This window comes from Citrus sinensis, chromosome 7 (genome assembly GCF_022201045.2).
Source record: "Citrus sinensis cultivar Valencia sweet orange chromosome 7, DVS_A1.0, whole genome shotgun sequence".
Lineage (NCBI taxonomy): Eukaryota > Viridiplantae > Streptophyta > Magnoliopsida > Sapindales > Rutaceae > Citrus > Citrus sinensis.
Genome location: NC_068562.1, coordinates 20514760 through 20529228, shown reverse-complemented (window position 1 = coordinate 20529228; position 14469 = coordinate 20514760). Strand labels below are relative to the sequence as shown.

Genomic DNA, 14469 nt, shown 5'->3' with positions numbered 1-14469 from the left:
CGAGAAATGACAATACTTTTTGGAGGGATTATTGCCGAATGTGCAAGAATGGCTAATGGCAACAAGTGGAGGAGAGCTAATGTCAAAAAGTGCATCAGAAATTTGGGAATTCTTCTAGCGACAAGCGGATAATTCCCAACAACGGAGTCGATCACTCAGGAATACTAGAAGAATTAAGGGAGTAAATGAGGTTCACATTGGCAAGTCAAGTTTAGAAATTAAAGAAGTCAAAGCGATAATTGAAGGTCTTTCTCGACAAATAGTATCGTTATCGACTGCCAAATCAACAGAGCCACATGACCATGACTCATACTCAGATCAAGCCAATGCCATAGGTGTAATGAGAAAACCATCTAATTACAACCCATACTCCAACACATATAACCCTGGATGGAGAGACCACCCCAATTTTTCATGGTCTCAAGGATTCCAACAGAATGGACCAACAGCTCCAGCTCCACCAATGTAACCAATTCCTCAAGCCTCTCAGCCCCCATTTAGACCATTCAATCAGAACCAGAACTGCTCTCAACCCAGACCATGGGAGGATTCATTCCAGAATCTCAAGAATCTTACTCACTCCACGATTGAGCAACAGAATCGCACTATTGATGGACTACGAAATGAGTTGAGAGCAAGCTTCAACTCACAAGCCCAATCAGTTTCAAGCCCCGAGAAGGTGGTAAGACAACTTTCTTCTTCAGTTCAGACCTTGCCAATGACTGTTGAGAAAGGTAAATTTTCAAGTCAACCAATGCCTAATCCTAAAGCAGTGCATGAAGCAAGTACCAGTTCACCACAGCAGCATGGAGAGGCCAAAGCAGTCATGACCTTGCGAAAAGGAAAGAAGTCGACAACAAAGTGGAGATGCCGATGACAAAAGAAAATCAAATTGTACCTGTGAATGTTGAGGACTCACCATCTGAAGAAAAAAAAAAAAGAAACCAACTCACGAGAATACATTCCTAAAGTTCCATTTCCTCAGAGGTTAGCTAAAGGAAAGAAGGGAAAATCCACATGTGAGATTCTTGAAATCTTCAAACAAGTAAGTATTAACATCCATTTACTTGATGCTATAAAACAAGTTCCATCTTATGCCAAGTTTCTTAAAGACCTTTGTACTAAAAAGAGAAACATTCATGTTCAAAAGAAGACATTTTTAACAGAAAACGTTAGTTCTATACTCCAACACAAAATTCCTCTAAAATGCAAAGACCTAGGCTCCCCTACTATCTCATGTAGTATAGAGAACCACACAATTGAGAATGTTTTGTTGGATTTAGGAGCTAGTGTAAATTTGTTGCCTTACTCAGTTTTCATGAAACTTGGACTGGGAGAATTACACCCGACTCCTATGGTGTTACAGCTTGCAGATCGGTTCACGAAAATACCTTGTGGTATTGTAGAGGACGTGCTTATCCAGGTAGACAAGTTTTGTTTTCCTGTTGATTTCATTGTAATTGACACTCAACCAATACAGGATTCAAGGAAGCACATCCCCATTATTCTAGGCCGACCTTTCTTGGTAACTGCGGATGCTCACATTCAACGCAGGACTGGAAATATGCAGTTGTCCTTCGGTAACATGACTATAGAGCTGAACATCTTCAACATTGCCAAACAACCTCACAATGCAGATGATGGAATTGTTGATGTAGATTTAATAGAAACAATAGTTGATAATACTTTTCTTTCAAACCTTAGTGATGATCCTTTACAAACATGTTTAACTCACTTTGGTTTGGATTTTGATATTGACAGATCAGTCGATGAGGTCAACGCCCTACTTGACTCAGCACCATCCATGAACACTAATAAATGGAAGTCAAGAGTTGAACAACTAGCACCATCAGAAAAGAAACTCATCCCATCATCAGAATCACCACCGAAACTCGAGCTCAAACCATTACCCAACACTTTGGAATATGCATTTTTGGGAGAAGAAAGTACTCTGTCAGTAATCATCTCATCATCCCTAAATGACGAACAAAAGGGTAACTTGTTGGATGTTTTAAAAGAACACAAAGGAGCATTAGGATGGACCATAACGGACATAAAATGTATAAACCCAGTAGACTGCATACATTACATTCACCTTGATGAAAATGTTAAACCTATTAGGAAAATGCAACGTCGGTTAAATCCTAATATGAAAGAAGTTGTTAGAACTGAAGTCCTTAAGCTATTAGATGCAGGTATCATTTATCCAATTTCTGATAGTTCATAGGTCAGTCCTGTGCAAATTGTCCCCAAAAAGTCAGGAGTCACAGTAGTTACCAATGCCGATAATGAATTGATACCAACCAGAGTGACTACAGATGACGTGTATGTATTGACTATAGAAAGTTGAATTCTGTCGCACGTAAAGACCATTTTCCTTTACCATTTATCGATCAAATGCTTGATAGATTGGCATGCCATGAATTTTATTGCTTTCTAGATAGCTACTCAGGATATAATCAGATTCCTATAGCACTAAAAGATAAAGAGAAAGCCACTTTCACTTGCCCTTTTGGCACTTTTTCATATAGGAGGATGCCATTTGGATTATGTAATGCACCTGCTACATTTCAACGATGCATGTTAAGTATTTTTTCTGATATGGTTGAACGATTCCTTGAAGTCTTTATGGATGACTTTTCTGTCTTTGGTGATTCATTTAATCAATATTTACATCATTTAACACTAGTTCTGCAGAGATGTATCGAGAAGAACTTGGTCTTAAATTGGGAGAAGTGTCATTTTATGGTAAAACAAGGTATTGTTCTCGGTCACATCATTTCGAGCAAAGGTATTAAGGTTGACAAAGCCAATATGGATCTCATTTCTAATCTTCCTCCACCCAAAACAGTCAGAGAAGTAAGATCTTTCCTTGGGCATGCTGGTTTTTTTAGACGTTTCATTAAAGATTTTAGCAAAGTTTCTAGACCCTTATACAATCTACTTGCTAAGGATGTACCTTTTGTCTTTAATGATTCATGTCTTATGGCATTTGAAAAATTAAAGCGGTTGTTGACATCATCACCCATCATTCAGCTCCCAAACTGGAGCTTACCATTTAAGCTCATGTGTAATGCATCTGATTATACAGTAGGAGCAGTATTAGGACAAAGAGTTGATCGAATTCCCCATGTTATTTACTATGCTGGTATGACATTTAATGATGCACAATTGAATTATTCAACTACTGAAAAAGAAATGCTAGCAATAGTGTTTGCATTAGAGAAATTTCGATCTTATCTCATTAGTTGTAAAATAATTGTATTCACAGATCATGTTGTTCTTAAATATCTTCTCACAAAGAAAGATGCAAAAGCTAGACTAATTCGTTGGGTGTTACTTTTGCAGGAATTCGACTTGGAATTTAAAGATAAGAAAGGCATAGAAAATGTTGTGGCAGACCATCTCTCTCGTCTCTATTTTGACACAATTACTGAACCTTTAACATTGAATGAGTCATTTCCAGATGAACAATTGATGAGTGTAGAAAAATTACCGTGGTATGCTGATATCATTAATTATCTTATTACAGGTCAACTTCCAGAGCATTGGACCAAGCAAGACAAGGCTAAATTCTTTGCAGAAATAAAGAATTTCTTTTGGGATGACCCTTATTTGTTCAAGTATTGTGCAGATCAAATTGTCAGACGATTTGTCCCAAAAAATGAAATTCAGAATATCATTTCATTCTGCCATGAACAAGCTTGTGGAGGCCATTTCAGTGCTAAGAAATCAGCTATTAAAGTTTTACAATGTGGTTTCTGTTGGCCAACTATATTTCGAGACGCTTACACTTTCTGTTTTTCATGTGATATGTGTCAACAAATGGGGAGCATTACATGAAGGAATATGATGCCACTAAATCCAATTTTAGTGGTTGAGATTTTTTACGTATGGGGTATCGACTTCATGGGACCCTTTCTCCCTTCTTTTGGTTTTCAATACATATTGGTTGCTGTTGACTACGTATCAAAATAGCTAGAAACAATTCCATATAGAACCAATGATTGTAAGGTGGTGATAGGATTTTTGAAAAGCAACATTATTTCACGCTTTGGATTCTCTCGAGCAATAATCAGTGATGGTGGTGCCCACTTTTGTAACAAAGCATTCAAAGCTCTTTTGACAAAGTATTCAATCACTCACAAAGTGGCGACCCCATATCATCTGCAAACCAGTGGCCAAGTTGAGATCTCCAATCGAGAAATAAAGCACATATTAGAAAAGACGGTCAGGCCAGACAGAAAAATATTGGTCATTAAGACTTGATGATGCATTATGGGCATGTAGAACGGCTTTCAAGACCCCGATTGGGATGTCACCCTACAGGCTAGTGTATGGAAAAGCTTGCCACCTACCTATGGAACTTGAGCATCGTGCATATTGGGCCATCAAGAAATTCAATTTTGACACGCAGCAAGCCAGCTCAGAAAGAAGATTACAACTAGCATAACTTGAAGAAATTCGCAATGATGCATACGAAAATGCCAAGATTTACAAGCAACGAATGAAAGTCTTCCATGATAAGCAAATTATGAGAAAATCTTTCACTCCGGGTCAGAAAGTGCTTTTATTCAATTCTCGCTTGCACCTATTCCCAGGTAAGTTACGCTCTCGATGGTCTGGTCTATTTATTGTTCATACTGTTTTTCCACATGGGCAATTGAAATTAAGGACCCAAAGAACGGTGTCACATTTAAAGTTAATGGTCAAAGATTAAAGCCATATCTAGAATACCAACCACATGGAGAGGACATCGAAATAAATTTGAGTGACCCACTAAATTTTTTTTCTTTTCGGTGATTTGATTTTTTTTCTTTCTTTTTATTATTCTTTTGTTAATTGAAATTATTTTTGCATAAGTGTGTTTGTTTAACCATTAAGTTTTTTTTTATCATTGTTAATCATGAGTACCATACTTAAATCGTTCCTCTTGAACATTCTTAAACCACTTCAATGTGTAAAATCTCATCTCAAAAGGCAGATTCGATTTTGTAAGACACATCGTATTTGGGCTCTGCAACCACCAGAGTTAGTATCCTATGTTAAGGGTTTAGAAAGCCAACTCAGAGACATTAAGAGAAGTGTTGCGACATCCAGTTGCAACTTGAGGTAAATTCAATAAGAGGACGATTTTAATTTTCTTTGTGTGTTTTAATTTATTTTTCTGTTTGCGTGCTTTAGTTTGTTACCTCTGTAAAGTGGCGAATAACGGTACTCTGTGACAATCAAGTCGGTTACTTCAGTTTTCCCATAATAACTGATATTCTGAGGCGAAGGTATGGACAGAAACGAGATTCTAGCAAAACTTCACAAGCGATTCCCTTCACTTCCTCAGAATGTCCTCCTTACAATCTATAAAGCTCGGTCCGAACGCATGCAATTGCTCATGAGGAATAACATACCTGCTGACATCTGTTGGTTAATCGAGGCTAAAGTACGATTGGTAGGTGAGTTACCTCCAAAAGTCATTGCATACATGCCTGGTTGTGGTAAAGGAAATTATGCAAGAAAGCAAAGAGCTCGAAGAATTTTTGTTGCTTGTCATAAGTGTGTCAGAATGAGTTGCGATAAAAACCCATGTTCCTTAGGAATGGTGTATGATAACAGGGAAGATAAGATTCAATTCATTAGGGATGGCTTGAATAAAGAGTCATTGGATGATATCATTCTGTCTCTTGAAACACATCCCAGTGGATATGTGCAAGGAGCGATTCTCCAGTTATGGCCATTATTCCAGAAAGAGCATGCACGATATAGTCTCGGGAATCTGACTATAAACGATCTTGTTTGCCAATTTATAAGAAAACTGGATGGGAAGCTTATCCTCGACCCATAGAGGGTGTTCAAGCCGTTTCTGGACGTAAAACCAGAGGAAGATATGAGCCACAGTCACAACTACCTGTAAATATCCTTTTACTTCACTGTTATTTTATTTCACTGTTATTTTATTTCGATGTTATTTTATCTTTTCCATTATTGTCTTTAATAATTTTATTTTATCATTATTTCTTTTTCTTTTACTGTTTCTTTTTTTACTCGCGATCTATGTGCTTTACGCGTTATTTGACACTGACATGGCACCTCATACACAGTTGTGACCCACTGTCACCAAGATTCTTAAATATGACTTTTTGTTAAGCACTCACAAATTATTTTTGAGGAATATTCCAATGGCAGCTACTCCCAATAGACAATTCAAGAACATTTGTGTGCTTTCTGGATTTACCTATGGCAAACATAAAGAGTTCGTTGATGCAGCCATAGATCTTGGTCGAAGCATAGCAGAGAGAAAATTACACTTGGTCTATGGAGGAGGTAACCGAGGGTTATCAAAATTGGTCTCAGAAGCTGCTTTTGTCAGAGGAAGCTAAGTGTTAGGCATCATCCCAAGAGCTCTAAAACCTTTGGGTAGTTTGTCTGACTCATAGACTGGAGAAGAGTTAGTCGTCTCAGGTATGCAAGAAAGAATAACTGAAATGCTTAATCATGCTAATGCTTTTATTTTCCTTCCAGGAGATCTTGCAACACTAGAGGCACTTATCACTCTAGCATCTTGGGCCCATCTGCACATTCACTAGAAACCCATCGGTTTGTTAAATGTCAATCACTTTTATGATGGCTTCATTGCATTTCTTAACCATGCAATAAAAAACTATTTCGTTCCTTCCAATCCGAAAAAGCTTTTTATTTGTGCTCACACTGCTAATGAGCTACTTAATATGTTACAAGCTTATAGACCGGAGCCAGACCCCTGGACCTTTGTGTTGGAGCGTCCAAATAATGATGGTAACAGTAGCCGCAGTAAGAAGTACAAATTAGATTTAACTCTCCACCTATAAATATTTTCTTCTGTATTGTACCACTTAGGTGATGTCTTCTAAACTCTACTTCTTTCCTTTAAAATATTGAGGACAATATTTCGTTCTGGTTGGGGGGGAGGGAATAGTCGACAATTGTGGAATCTTGGTTAAGTTTTTACTAATTTTTTGTTGTAAAAACTAACTGTTGCTAAGTTTTTGTGTTGAAGATGGCTGAATATGGAGTGTAGTGACTTTAGAAACGCATCTTCTTAGTTAAAAAAAAAAAAACATTTCTTTTTCTATCATTTTAAGTGTAACTTTTCTAATTAATTTTTCTGCATCATTTTCACATTTCTGCATGCATATTTTCCTTTCATGTTTAGAATAGGTTGGGGGGTAGAATGTTGTTTAAAAAAAAAATTTGTGATTTGTTTTAACATTAGATGACATGATTAATTTCAAATTTTAGTCTTTATATTATCTTTGGTCTTAAGTGATGTTACACTATGTTTGCTACTCTACATGTCAATGTCGGAGACAAATATGAGTTGTTTGAAGGAATGAACATGTCATAATAAGTACCAACTGAGCTTTTAAACCTATCATTTTTCTTGGAGAGTAACTCTTTTGCCCATTCTTTATACAGCTTAGCAGTTTATTATTGTATACACGATCTCTAGATTTCTTTTGAGTTAACCTTTAAAAAAAATTGTAAAATTAAAAAAGAAGAAGAAAAAAAATGTGTGTTGCTACATATGAAGGCCCATCTAACTAGTAGATATGTAAGATTATTTAGAGCCCTAAAAGACGATGGAAATGCCATCTTTGATCCGTTTGAGCCTTTCTAGCCATCCCTTTTATCAAATATCCATAGTTAACCCTTTTGAGCCTTAAAAAAAATTTAAAAAAAAACTTTTCTTTGTCAAACTTATCATCTTGACCCACTCCGATTTGGAGTATTATCTAATATCTTACAATTTCCATCACCTATTTATGTTTGAGAAAAATGTAAATAAATATTTTGTATAGTGAAGTTATGCCCAACAAAAGCAAAAAAAATAAAAATTGTTGTTTAAAAAAAAGAAAAAAATAACAGTAATAGGTGAAATCCACCTTGCAACTTCCAAAAAAATAAATTCCTCTACATTTTTCTCACACATACACTTTGTTTTCCTTATTTCCATTCTTTGTTAGCCATGTCTCTAACCTACGTTACGTCCTAATAAAAGTCCTTCTTGATTTTAGGGAACTATAGTCTGAAGTAGAAGCTAGTTATATGGACTAAAAAGATGTAGTGATGCATGAAAGAAAAAAATAAATAAATTGGGTTGACTAGCATTTTTATTTGACTTGAGATCGTATTATTTCTAAGCCGAGGGCATATTTTTTTCATCTTGGTGAGAGCATGTGATATCACTTCTTTATTATTTTCTCTCAATTACCATTCATTGGAGTGACTATTTTTATTGAGTTTAATTTTTTTGTGAGAGTGTCACTACTTCCAGTAAGATTTTGGGGTTTGACATGTCATTCTTGAAGGTAGCTATGACAAAATCTACTGGGCTGATTCATGTGAATGGTTGATGTGGGTGTGATGTTTCTTTAGACTTGAGATAATGCTATACTTTTATTTGATTGTTATCATTAGTCTAATTGAATAAACAAGAGTGTTTAAAAAAAAAATCATTTTGGATGTGAATTTTGTTTTCGCTTTATTTGCTAGGGACTAGAAATAAGCTGGTTGGTGGGTGTGTTGAGTGTTAGAAAATATATATTTATAAAGGAGAAAATCATCATTTTACATTTCTCGTCTTACTAACAACCCTTACTTTTATGTATTTAAGCTTCTTGTAATTTAATTATGTGTGTTTTATTTTAATTAAGTATTTTATGTATTTTAGGGGCATCATGATCATTTCACAATAAACGAGAGATCAGACGGCAAAATGGACATCACTTTTGAACTCAGGACAGTCGAAAACCTTAGGAGGAGCATAAAAGGAAAAATGGCACTTTTTACATGTACGGTACTATTCACGTGTACAGTATTGTCTACGTTACTGTTCATGACATTGTTCACATAGACGGATCGATGACGTGGCATTAACTGATGATGTTGCATTGACTGATGAGGTGTCACGATCCTGTTGGACTAAAATTCTTATGTACTGTTGATGGTGACGTGACAGCATATCAGTGGACCAAAAATCTCGCATACGGTACATGCATCACACAGGATTATTTTCAACCAAACCACGTTACTGTCCAACCGCGTGGTCAAACCGCGTACTGTTGACTGATGACGTGGCGCAATCCTAAGCGTTCAAACTGTTTTTAATCCGATAGCCACGATTTACTCAATGTATCTATAAAAAGGGCGCCTCCCCCCTAATTTGATAGCTCTGAATCCATTTTTAGGATCTATTTTCTGTAATTCCTTCTCCATCTTGTATTTTCTACGTATTTTAATAAATTTTCATTTTGCCCCTAGTTCAATTATGAGTAGCTAATTTTCTTTCAAGCTTGGGTTGAAGGTGAAGTCTCAACATGTGTCATGGGCTTTATTTGGTAAATTTATTTTCTCTTCCCCTCTAGTTTTTGTGGATATTTTGACTTTTCATCGACAAATAATAATAATCTTGTTTAGTACCGCCTTGGTTTCACCGGCTCCCTAATATAAGGTTATTATTATTTGGCACGATAAGCCCTTAGTACCATATTGATTAGAGTGTGGTTCATGAGGTGTGGATTCCCCCCTCATGATTTAATTGGTATTAATAAAGAATATTTGGCCCATGGGGCATGTTGATACGGATCCAGATACCCTAGTACGTCATTTCAATAAATTTCTATTCAATTTATTCTCGCCATTTAAAATCTAATTTTAGGATAATCTAAAGTCACTTTCACCACAAATCCAACCACCCTTTTACAAAATTAATTCTACACACAATTAAAATCCACCTTCTCGTGGGATCAACACTCGTCACCATTAGTCTATTCTACAATAGATTCGTGCGCTTGCGAGTTTAATAAAATTTGCACAACAGGCGACACAACCTTTCTCTTTGGACTAGGTAAGTAAAATCTATTCATATGATTGAATGGCAATCCATCCATTGAATCATTCCACTACAAAAGTGGCACCATAATATCATACATATTTAAATTATGGGTTCAATTTACCCCTTAACAAATTAACCATCTTCAAAATACACCCAAATTATTTTAAACGTCAATTTCCCCCTAATTACAATCAGGAAGATTTTTCTTTTTTATCAACATGCCCCCATTTGTCGTTATCTACTAATTAGTAATCAAAGGTAAGTTGAGGTTTATAGTAGTTTTAGGGCTTTTGAAAGATAGTCAATTTGTTAGAGGTAAATAGAAAATAACCCTTAAAATGATATAGACCACAAATTTAGAAAAATGTCAATCTAAGTACAAGGAATTCAACATAATGTTCTTGAAAACTTCATCAACCAAATAGAGTGAAAGCAGAATTTTATTGCATTTCCATGTCAATGTAAATTTAAAATTATTCAATAATAAAATAGGAAATTGTAAATTTAAAATACAGTTTACCAGTCAACAATATAGATTTACAGCTCAAACAATGTTAAAAAGGGGGGAAAACACACATTCTTCAAGAACAAACAGATATACACCATACTTGTGCTAACTAGTGACATAAAATAAGATTCTTTTTGTTTAAAGGTTCATATTCTAACTGTTTGTACATATTTCTAGTAGTAATTAAGTACTCAATCAAGTAAGCTATTCAAGATCATCATATTGAGAATTCCTTAAATAGATTAAAACAGCAGACAACTTGCTAACTTTGAACATGCTCTAATCCACATTTTCAAATAAGTATGCTCTTAAGCGCAAAAAACTTAAGCTTTCCCTGTTTCTGTTAGTAATCAATGAAAAACACTTGGCTATCGTTAAAATTCAGTAATAAAAATTTTCACAAAGCATTGAAGTAATTTGTCTTTTCCATTTTCAACATATTAGTTCTCAAGTTCGGGCAATAAATCTAACCATCACCTGAGCTCAGGTTGTCAATTAACTAGCCTCAAAGAACCAAAGACTTTTAATCTAAGTAGCGGCTACTCTTAGAGGGAAACTGATAGAATCTAGCCAAACCTAAAAGGGAACAACAAAATTAAGCACTGAAATGCACCTCTATAGAATAAACTAAAGATATTCTTCCATTGCAAAGTAATAATAAAGAAATATATAAAAAGATGGTCACATATGAGGACCTTATGATTGCACAAAAGTTGGAAGAATTTAAATAATATAAAACAGATAAATAAAACAAAAGGAAGCAACCAATATGAAATACAGACATCATCTACAAGATACAATATATTAGCCACATAAATTGAAGATAAAACAGTAAACAAAAACAAACAACAAATAAGCACCTCGTAGGTTTGGGTAGTACTGTTATTTTCTATCAAGTTGGGTATTGGCACATTATTTTGATGACTACAAGATTCATCTTTATGATTACCCTTGTTAGCTTGTACAGGTTCCATATAAGCATTAACAAGAAGAATTCAACACAGCTTTTTCTACATTACTCTCCATTTCCACAACAGGCTTAGGAATTTAATTTTTTCTGGCCATGTCAGACACCACAACCTCAGCCCAAAGTAAAACATCAGGAAGAGGGTCCATTATAATTGCAAGCAACTCTAACGAACTGGATTTAAATGTTTCTTGCACTTTATCAACTTCCGGGGTGGGCAAGATATCATATTCACTACATGGTTCATATGAGCTCAAGCCCTTAATATCAATAATCTCACCTCTTGTACATCTATGAGAAACAATGTGCTTGCACTTAGGTTGCACATATTCCTTTTGAATTCCTAAAACAAAGCATGTATGCTTAGTTGTAACAACAACTATATAAACAATAAACATTATAACATTAAGTGCTGAAATGATCACTATCAAAATTACGTGCTGTTAAAGCTTTTTATTTCAAAATGTCAAAAGCTTAGAAGTGAAAGTGGCAAAAATTTAGGAAATACGACAAAATACAAACCTGAATGCAATGTGAGTTTGTTCCCTAGAGTAAGTTTGATATTGAGATGTGACTTTTAATCCACAGTGCCACTATGAGATAGAATCACTTGATATCAAGTATTAGTGGGCGGCATAGTGATAAACACAAGCTACCATGTAAAAATGGATGTTTTACCAAACACTTTCACTGCTGTATTTTCAAACATACCATAAGTATAAGAACACTAACTGCACATATTGGAGTTAAAAGCCCTTCCATCGAAAATACCTAAAAGAATATTTTGGAGAAGAACCTATTCAGGATTCTCTCTAAGTGCTTTCTCAATAAAAATAACTTTCCAAAGAAACATATTTCTTCAGAAATCACAGCCCATGTGTTTTGTCTTTTTTCTTTCCCCTCCTTTTAACCTCAATTAAAGCATTAACCACTGATACATACATAGAATAACTATGTTAATTGAAAGCCTTTACCTCAGCAAAATACATCCAAATTAAGGTCCCCTTACAGCGGCCCCAAATCGACACTTAGGAACCAAAAATTAACTATAAAAGCATGCAAAATCACATTATGTTTCTCAAAAATAAAAAATACGACAAAATGTTTTTAAAAAAATACCTTTGCTTTTCTCTTTAACTACAACAGCTCTCCTTCAACTTTATCGGATTCTTGCTCCTTCAAGTGCTTAATTTACCTGACTGATAATTCTAAAAAAGTGGATCCCATGCTAGCCTACGCATCTTCTAAATAAGCCTTAACCATTAGCAACGCGTAGTTTTGAGTATTCTTCTCCAACAGTTTCTTTAACACATCAACATCCCAAATCACAATCTCTAATTCATCCCTTTAGATAAGTAGTTCCTCACTTTCAACTAAATTTCAGATTTCGCCCCTCTAAATCCTCTCCATGGCTCCAAAATACTTGCTTTGCTCCACCACTGTCACACCCAGAAACCTTACTGAGCAGTTCACTACAACAGCACAATACGCCGCTTTCATCGATCCTGTGATAGTCATTTCCTCTTCCTTATCCAAATCTATGATTTTTTTTAGATTTTTGAGGACTGAACCCTCTTACATTTTAGTTTGTATGGAACGAAGGAGGAGGATTTTTTTTTCAAACAGAAATTGCTATTTGAAATGGGGAGTTTATTGAGGATTTTATTTATTATATGATTGGACGGTGAATTTCGAAGCAGGAATTCGATCACCCATCGTGACACATCTTCGTCCATTTTCAATTTAAAATTTTTTCAACCGAGAACTCAAAAATTGAGGTATTTGTAGTAGATACCCTATATTACTTTTAAAATTATCTTAATACCCTAAAAAATAGAGTTTATCGAAATTTTCATGAATGCCCTCTAAAAACTCATGAAATTACTAAAGTATTCTCAACTTAAAATGCTAACAGGTAGATACATGACTCATACACAACTTTTTTAGAGAAGAGCTGGAGTTTGGAGAAGGATAAAAGCTAGTTCACTGTTGCACAATCGTTAGAGCCAATTCGTTGCTGCACAATCACCGATATTCGTCTTTTTTAAGTAAATAATCAATTTCCTTCTTCTAATTAGTTGATAGAGTTTTGAAACTTAGGGAAAAATCAAAAGTTTAGGGTTTTATATTGAAAGAATAGATTAAATTGATTGTGGATCTCTCATAGGATATCGAAAAACAAACTTTGTAAATATTTCGCTTCATAGAAGTGGTGAAAATTTGATAGATTGTGTAGATTATAATTTGGTCATGCAAGGTCGTATAATACACTATTCAAAGTCGTGTAATACACTAATCAAGGTTATGTAATCCACATGACTTCATGTAATACACGATCCTCAATCGTTTATTACAAGACTTACCGTAATATTACATGACCTTCAGTCATGTATTATACTACCTTCACGACTTTAGTTGTGTATTACATGACCTTCATGTATTACACGACCTTCAATCATGCAATACATAACCTTCTATACTACGTGACTGCATGAGTATATGACCTCAAAATTACACGACTTTTGTCGTTATTCTTAATCTATAAGAATAATTTATTTCTTTGAAGACTTAATTTGTGGTAAGAATTTATATTATACTATTTTAGTTATTTATTCAGTATATAATTGACTATTCTAAAATTCTAAACAGAGATTGCGGTGTGTTTGTTTTATGTTACTTGGAGACACTTGCATGTGGTGAAGACACTCAAACCTATTACACTAAGACACATGTCTCTTCCTATCGATGGCAACTAGCTGAAGGTTTTGTTATGACAAGTTGTTACTTTTGGAGAAGAATTAATTTGCTATTTATTTAAATGAGTTGTACTTTTGATCCTAAACTTTTGTAAGTGTACTTCAAATCTAGAAAAGTTTATATTAATTGAACTAGTATTGTAAGTTTGTATTAATTTTACAGTATTTGGAGCATTATCTCCTAATGCTGAATCAGTAACTAATAATTGCTCATCCAAGCAACTTGAGATATTGTTATCAATAACTTAAGATATATTTTCTATTAATTCTGCATATGTTCTCAATCGTAGTATTATTATCCCTTTAGCCTCTAAACCTTTGAATCTATACTCGTCATTTTGTTCAATCCATACACCGTTGAAGAGAATAA

At 34.8% G+C, this 14469-nt stretch overlaps 1 long non-coding RNA gene across 1 annotated transcript; it reads right to left on the bottom strand.

Annotated features, from left to right (window-relative positions):
* Positions 1-11122: 11122 nt before the first annotated feature.
* On the bottom strand, positions 11123-13091 carry LOC127903724 (uncharacterized). The gene is made up of 2 exons (XR_008056504.1): positions 12463-13091; positions 11123-11686 (listed from the first exon to the last, which is right to left on the bottom strand). It is a non-coding gene; the product is annotated as an uncharacterized LOC127903724 (long non-coding RNA).
* Positions 13092-14469: the final 1378 nt, after the last annotated feature.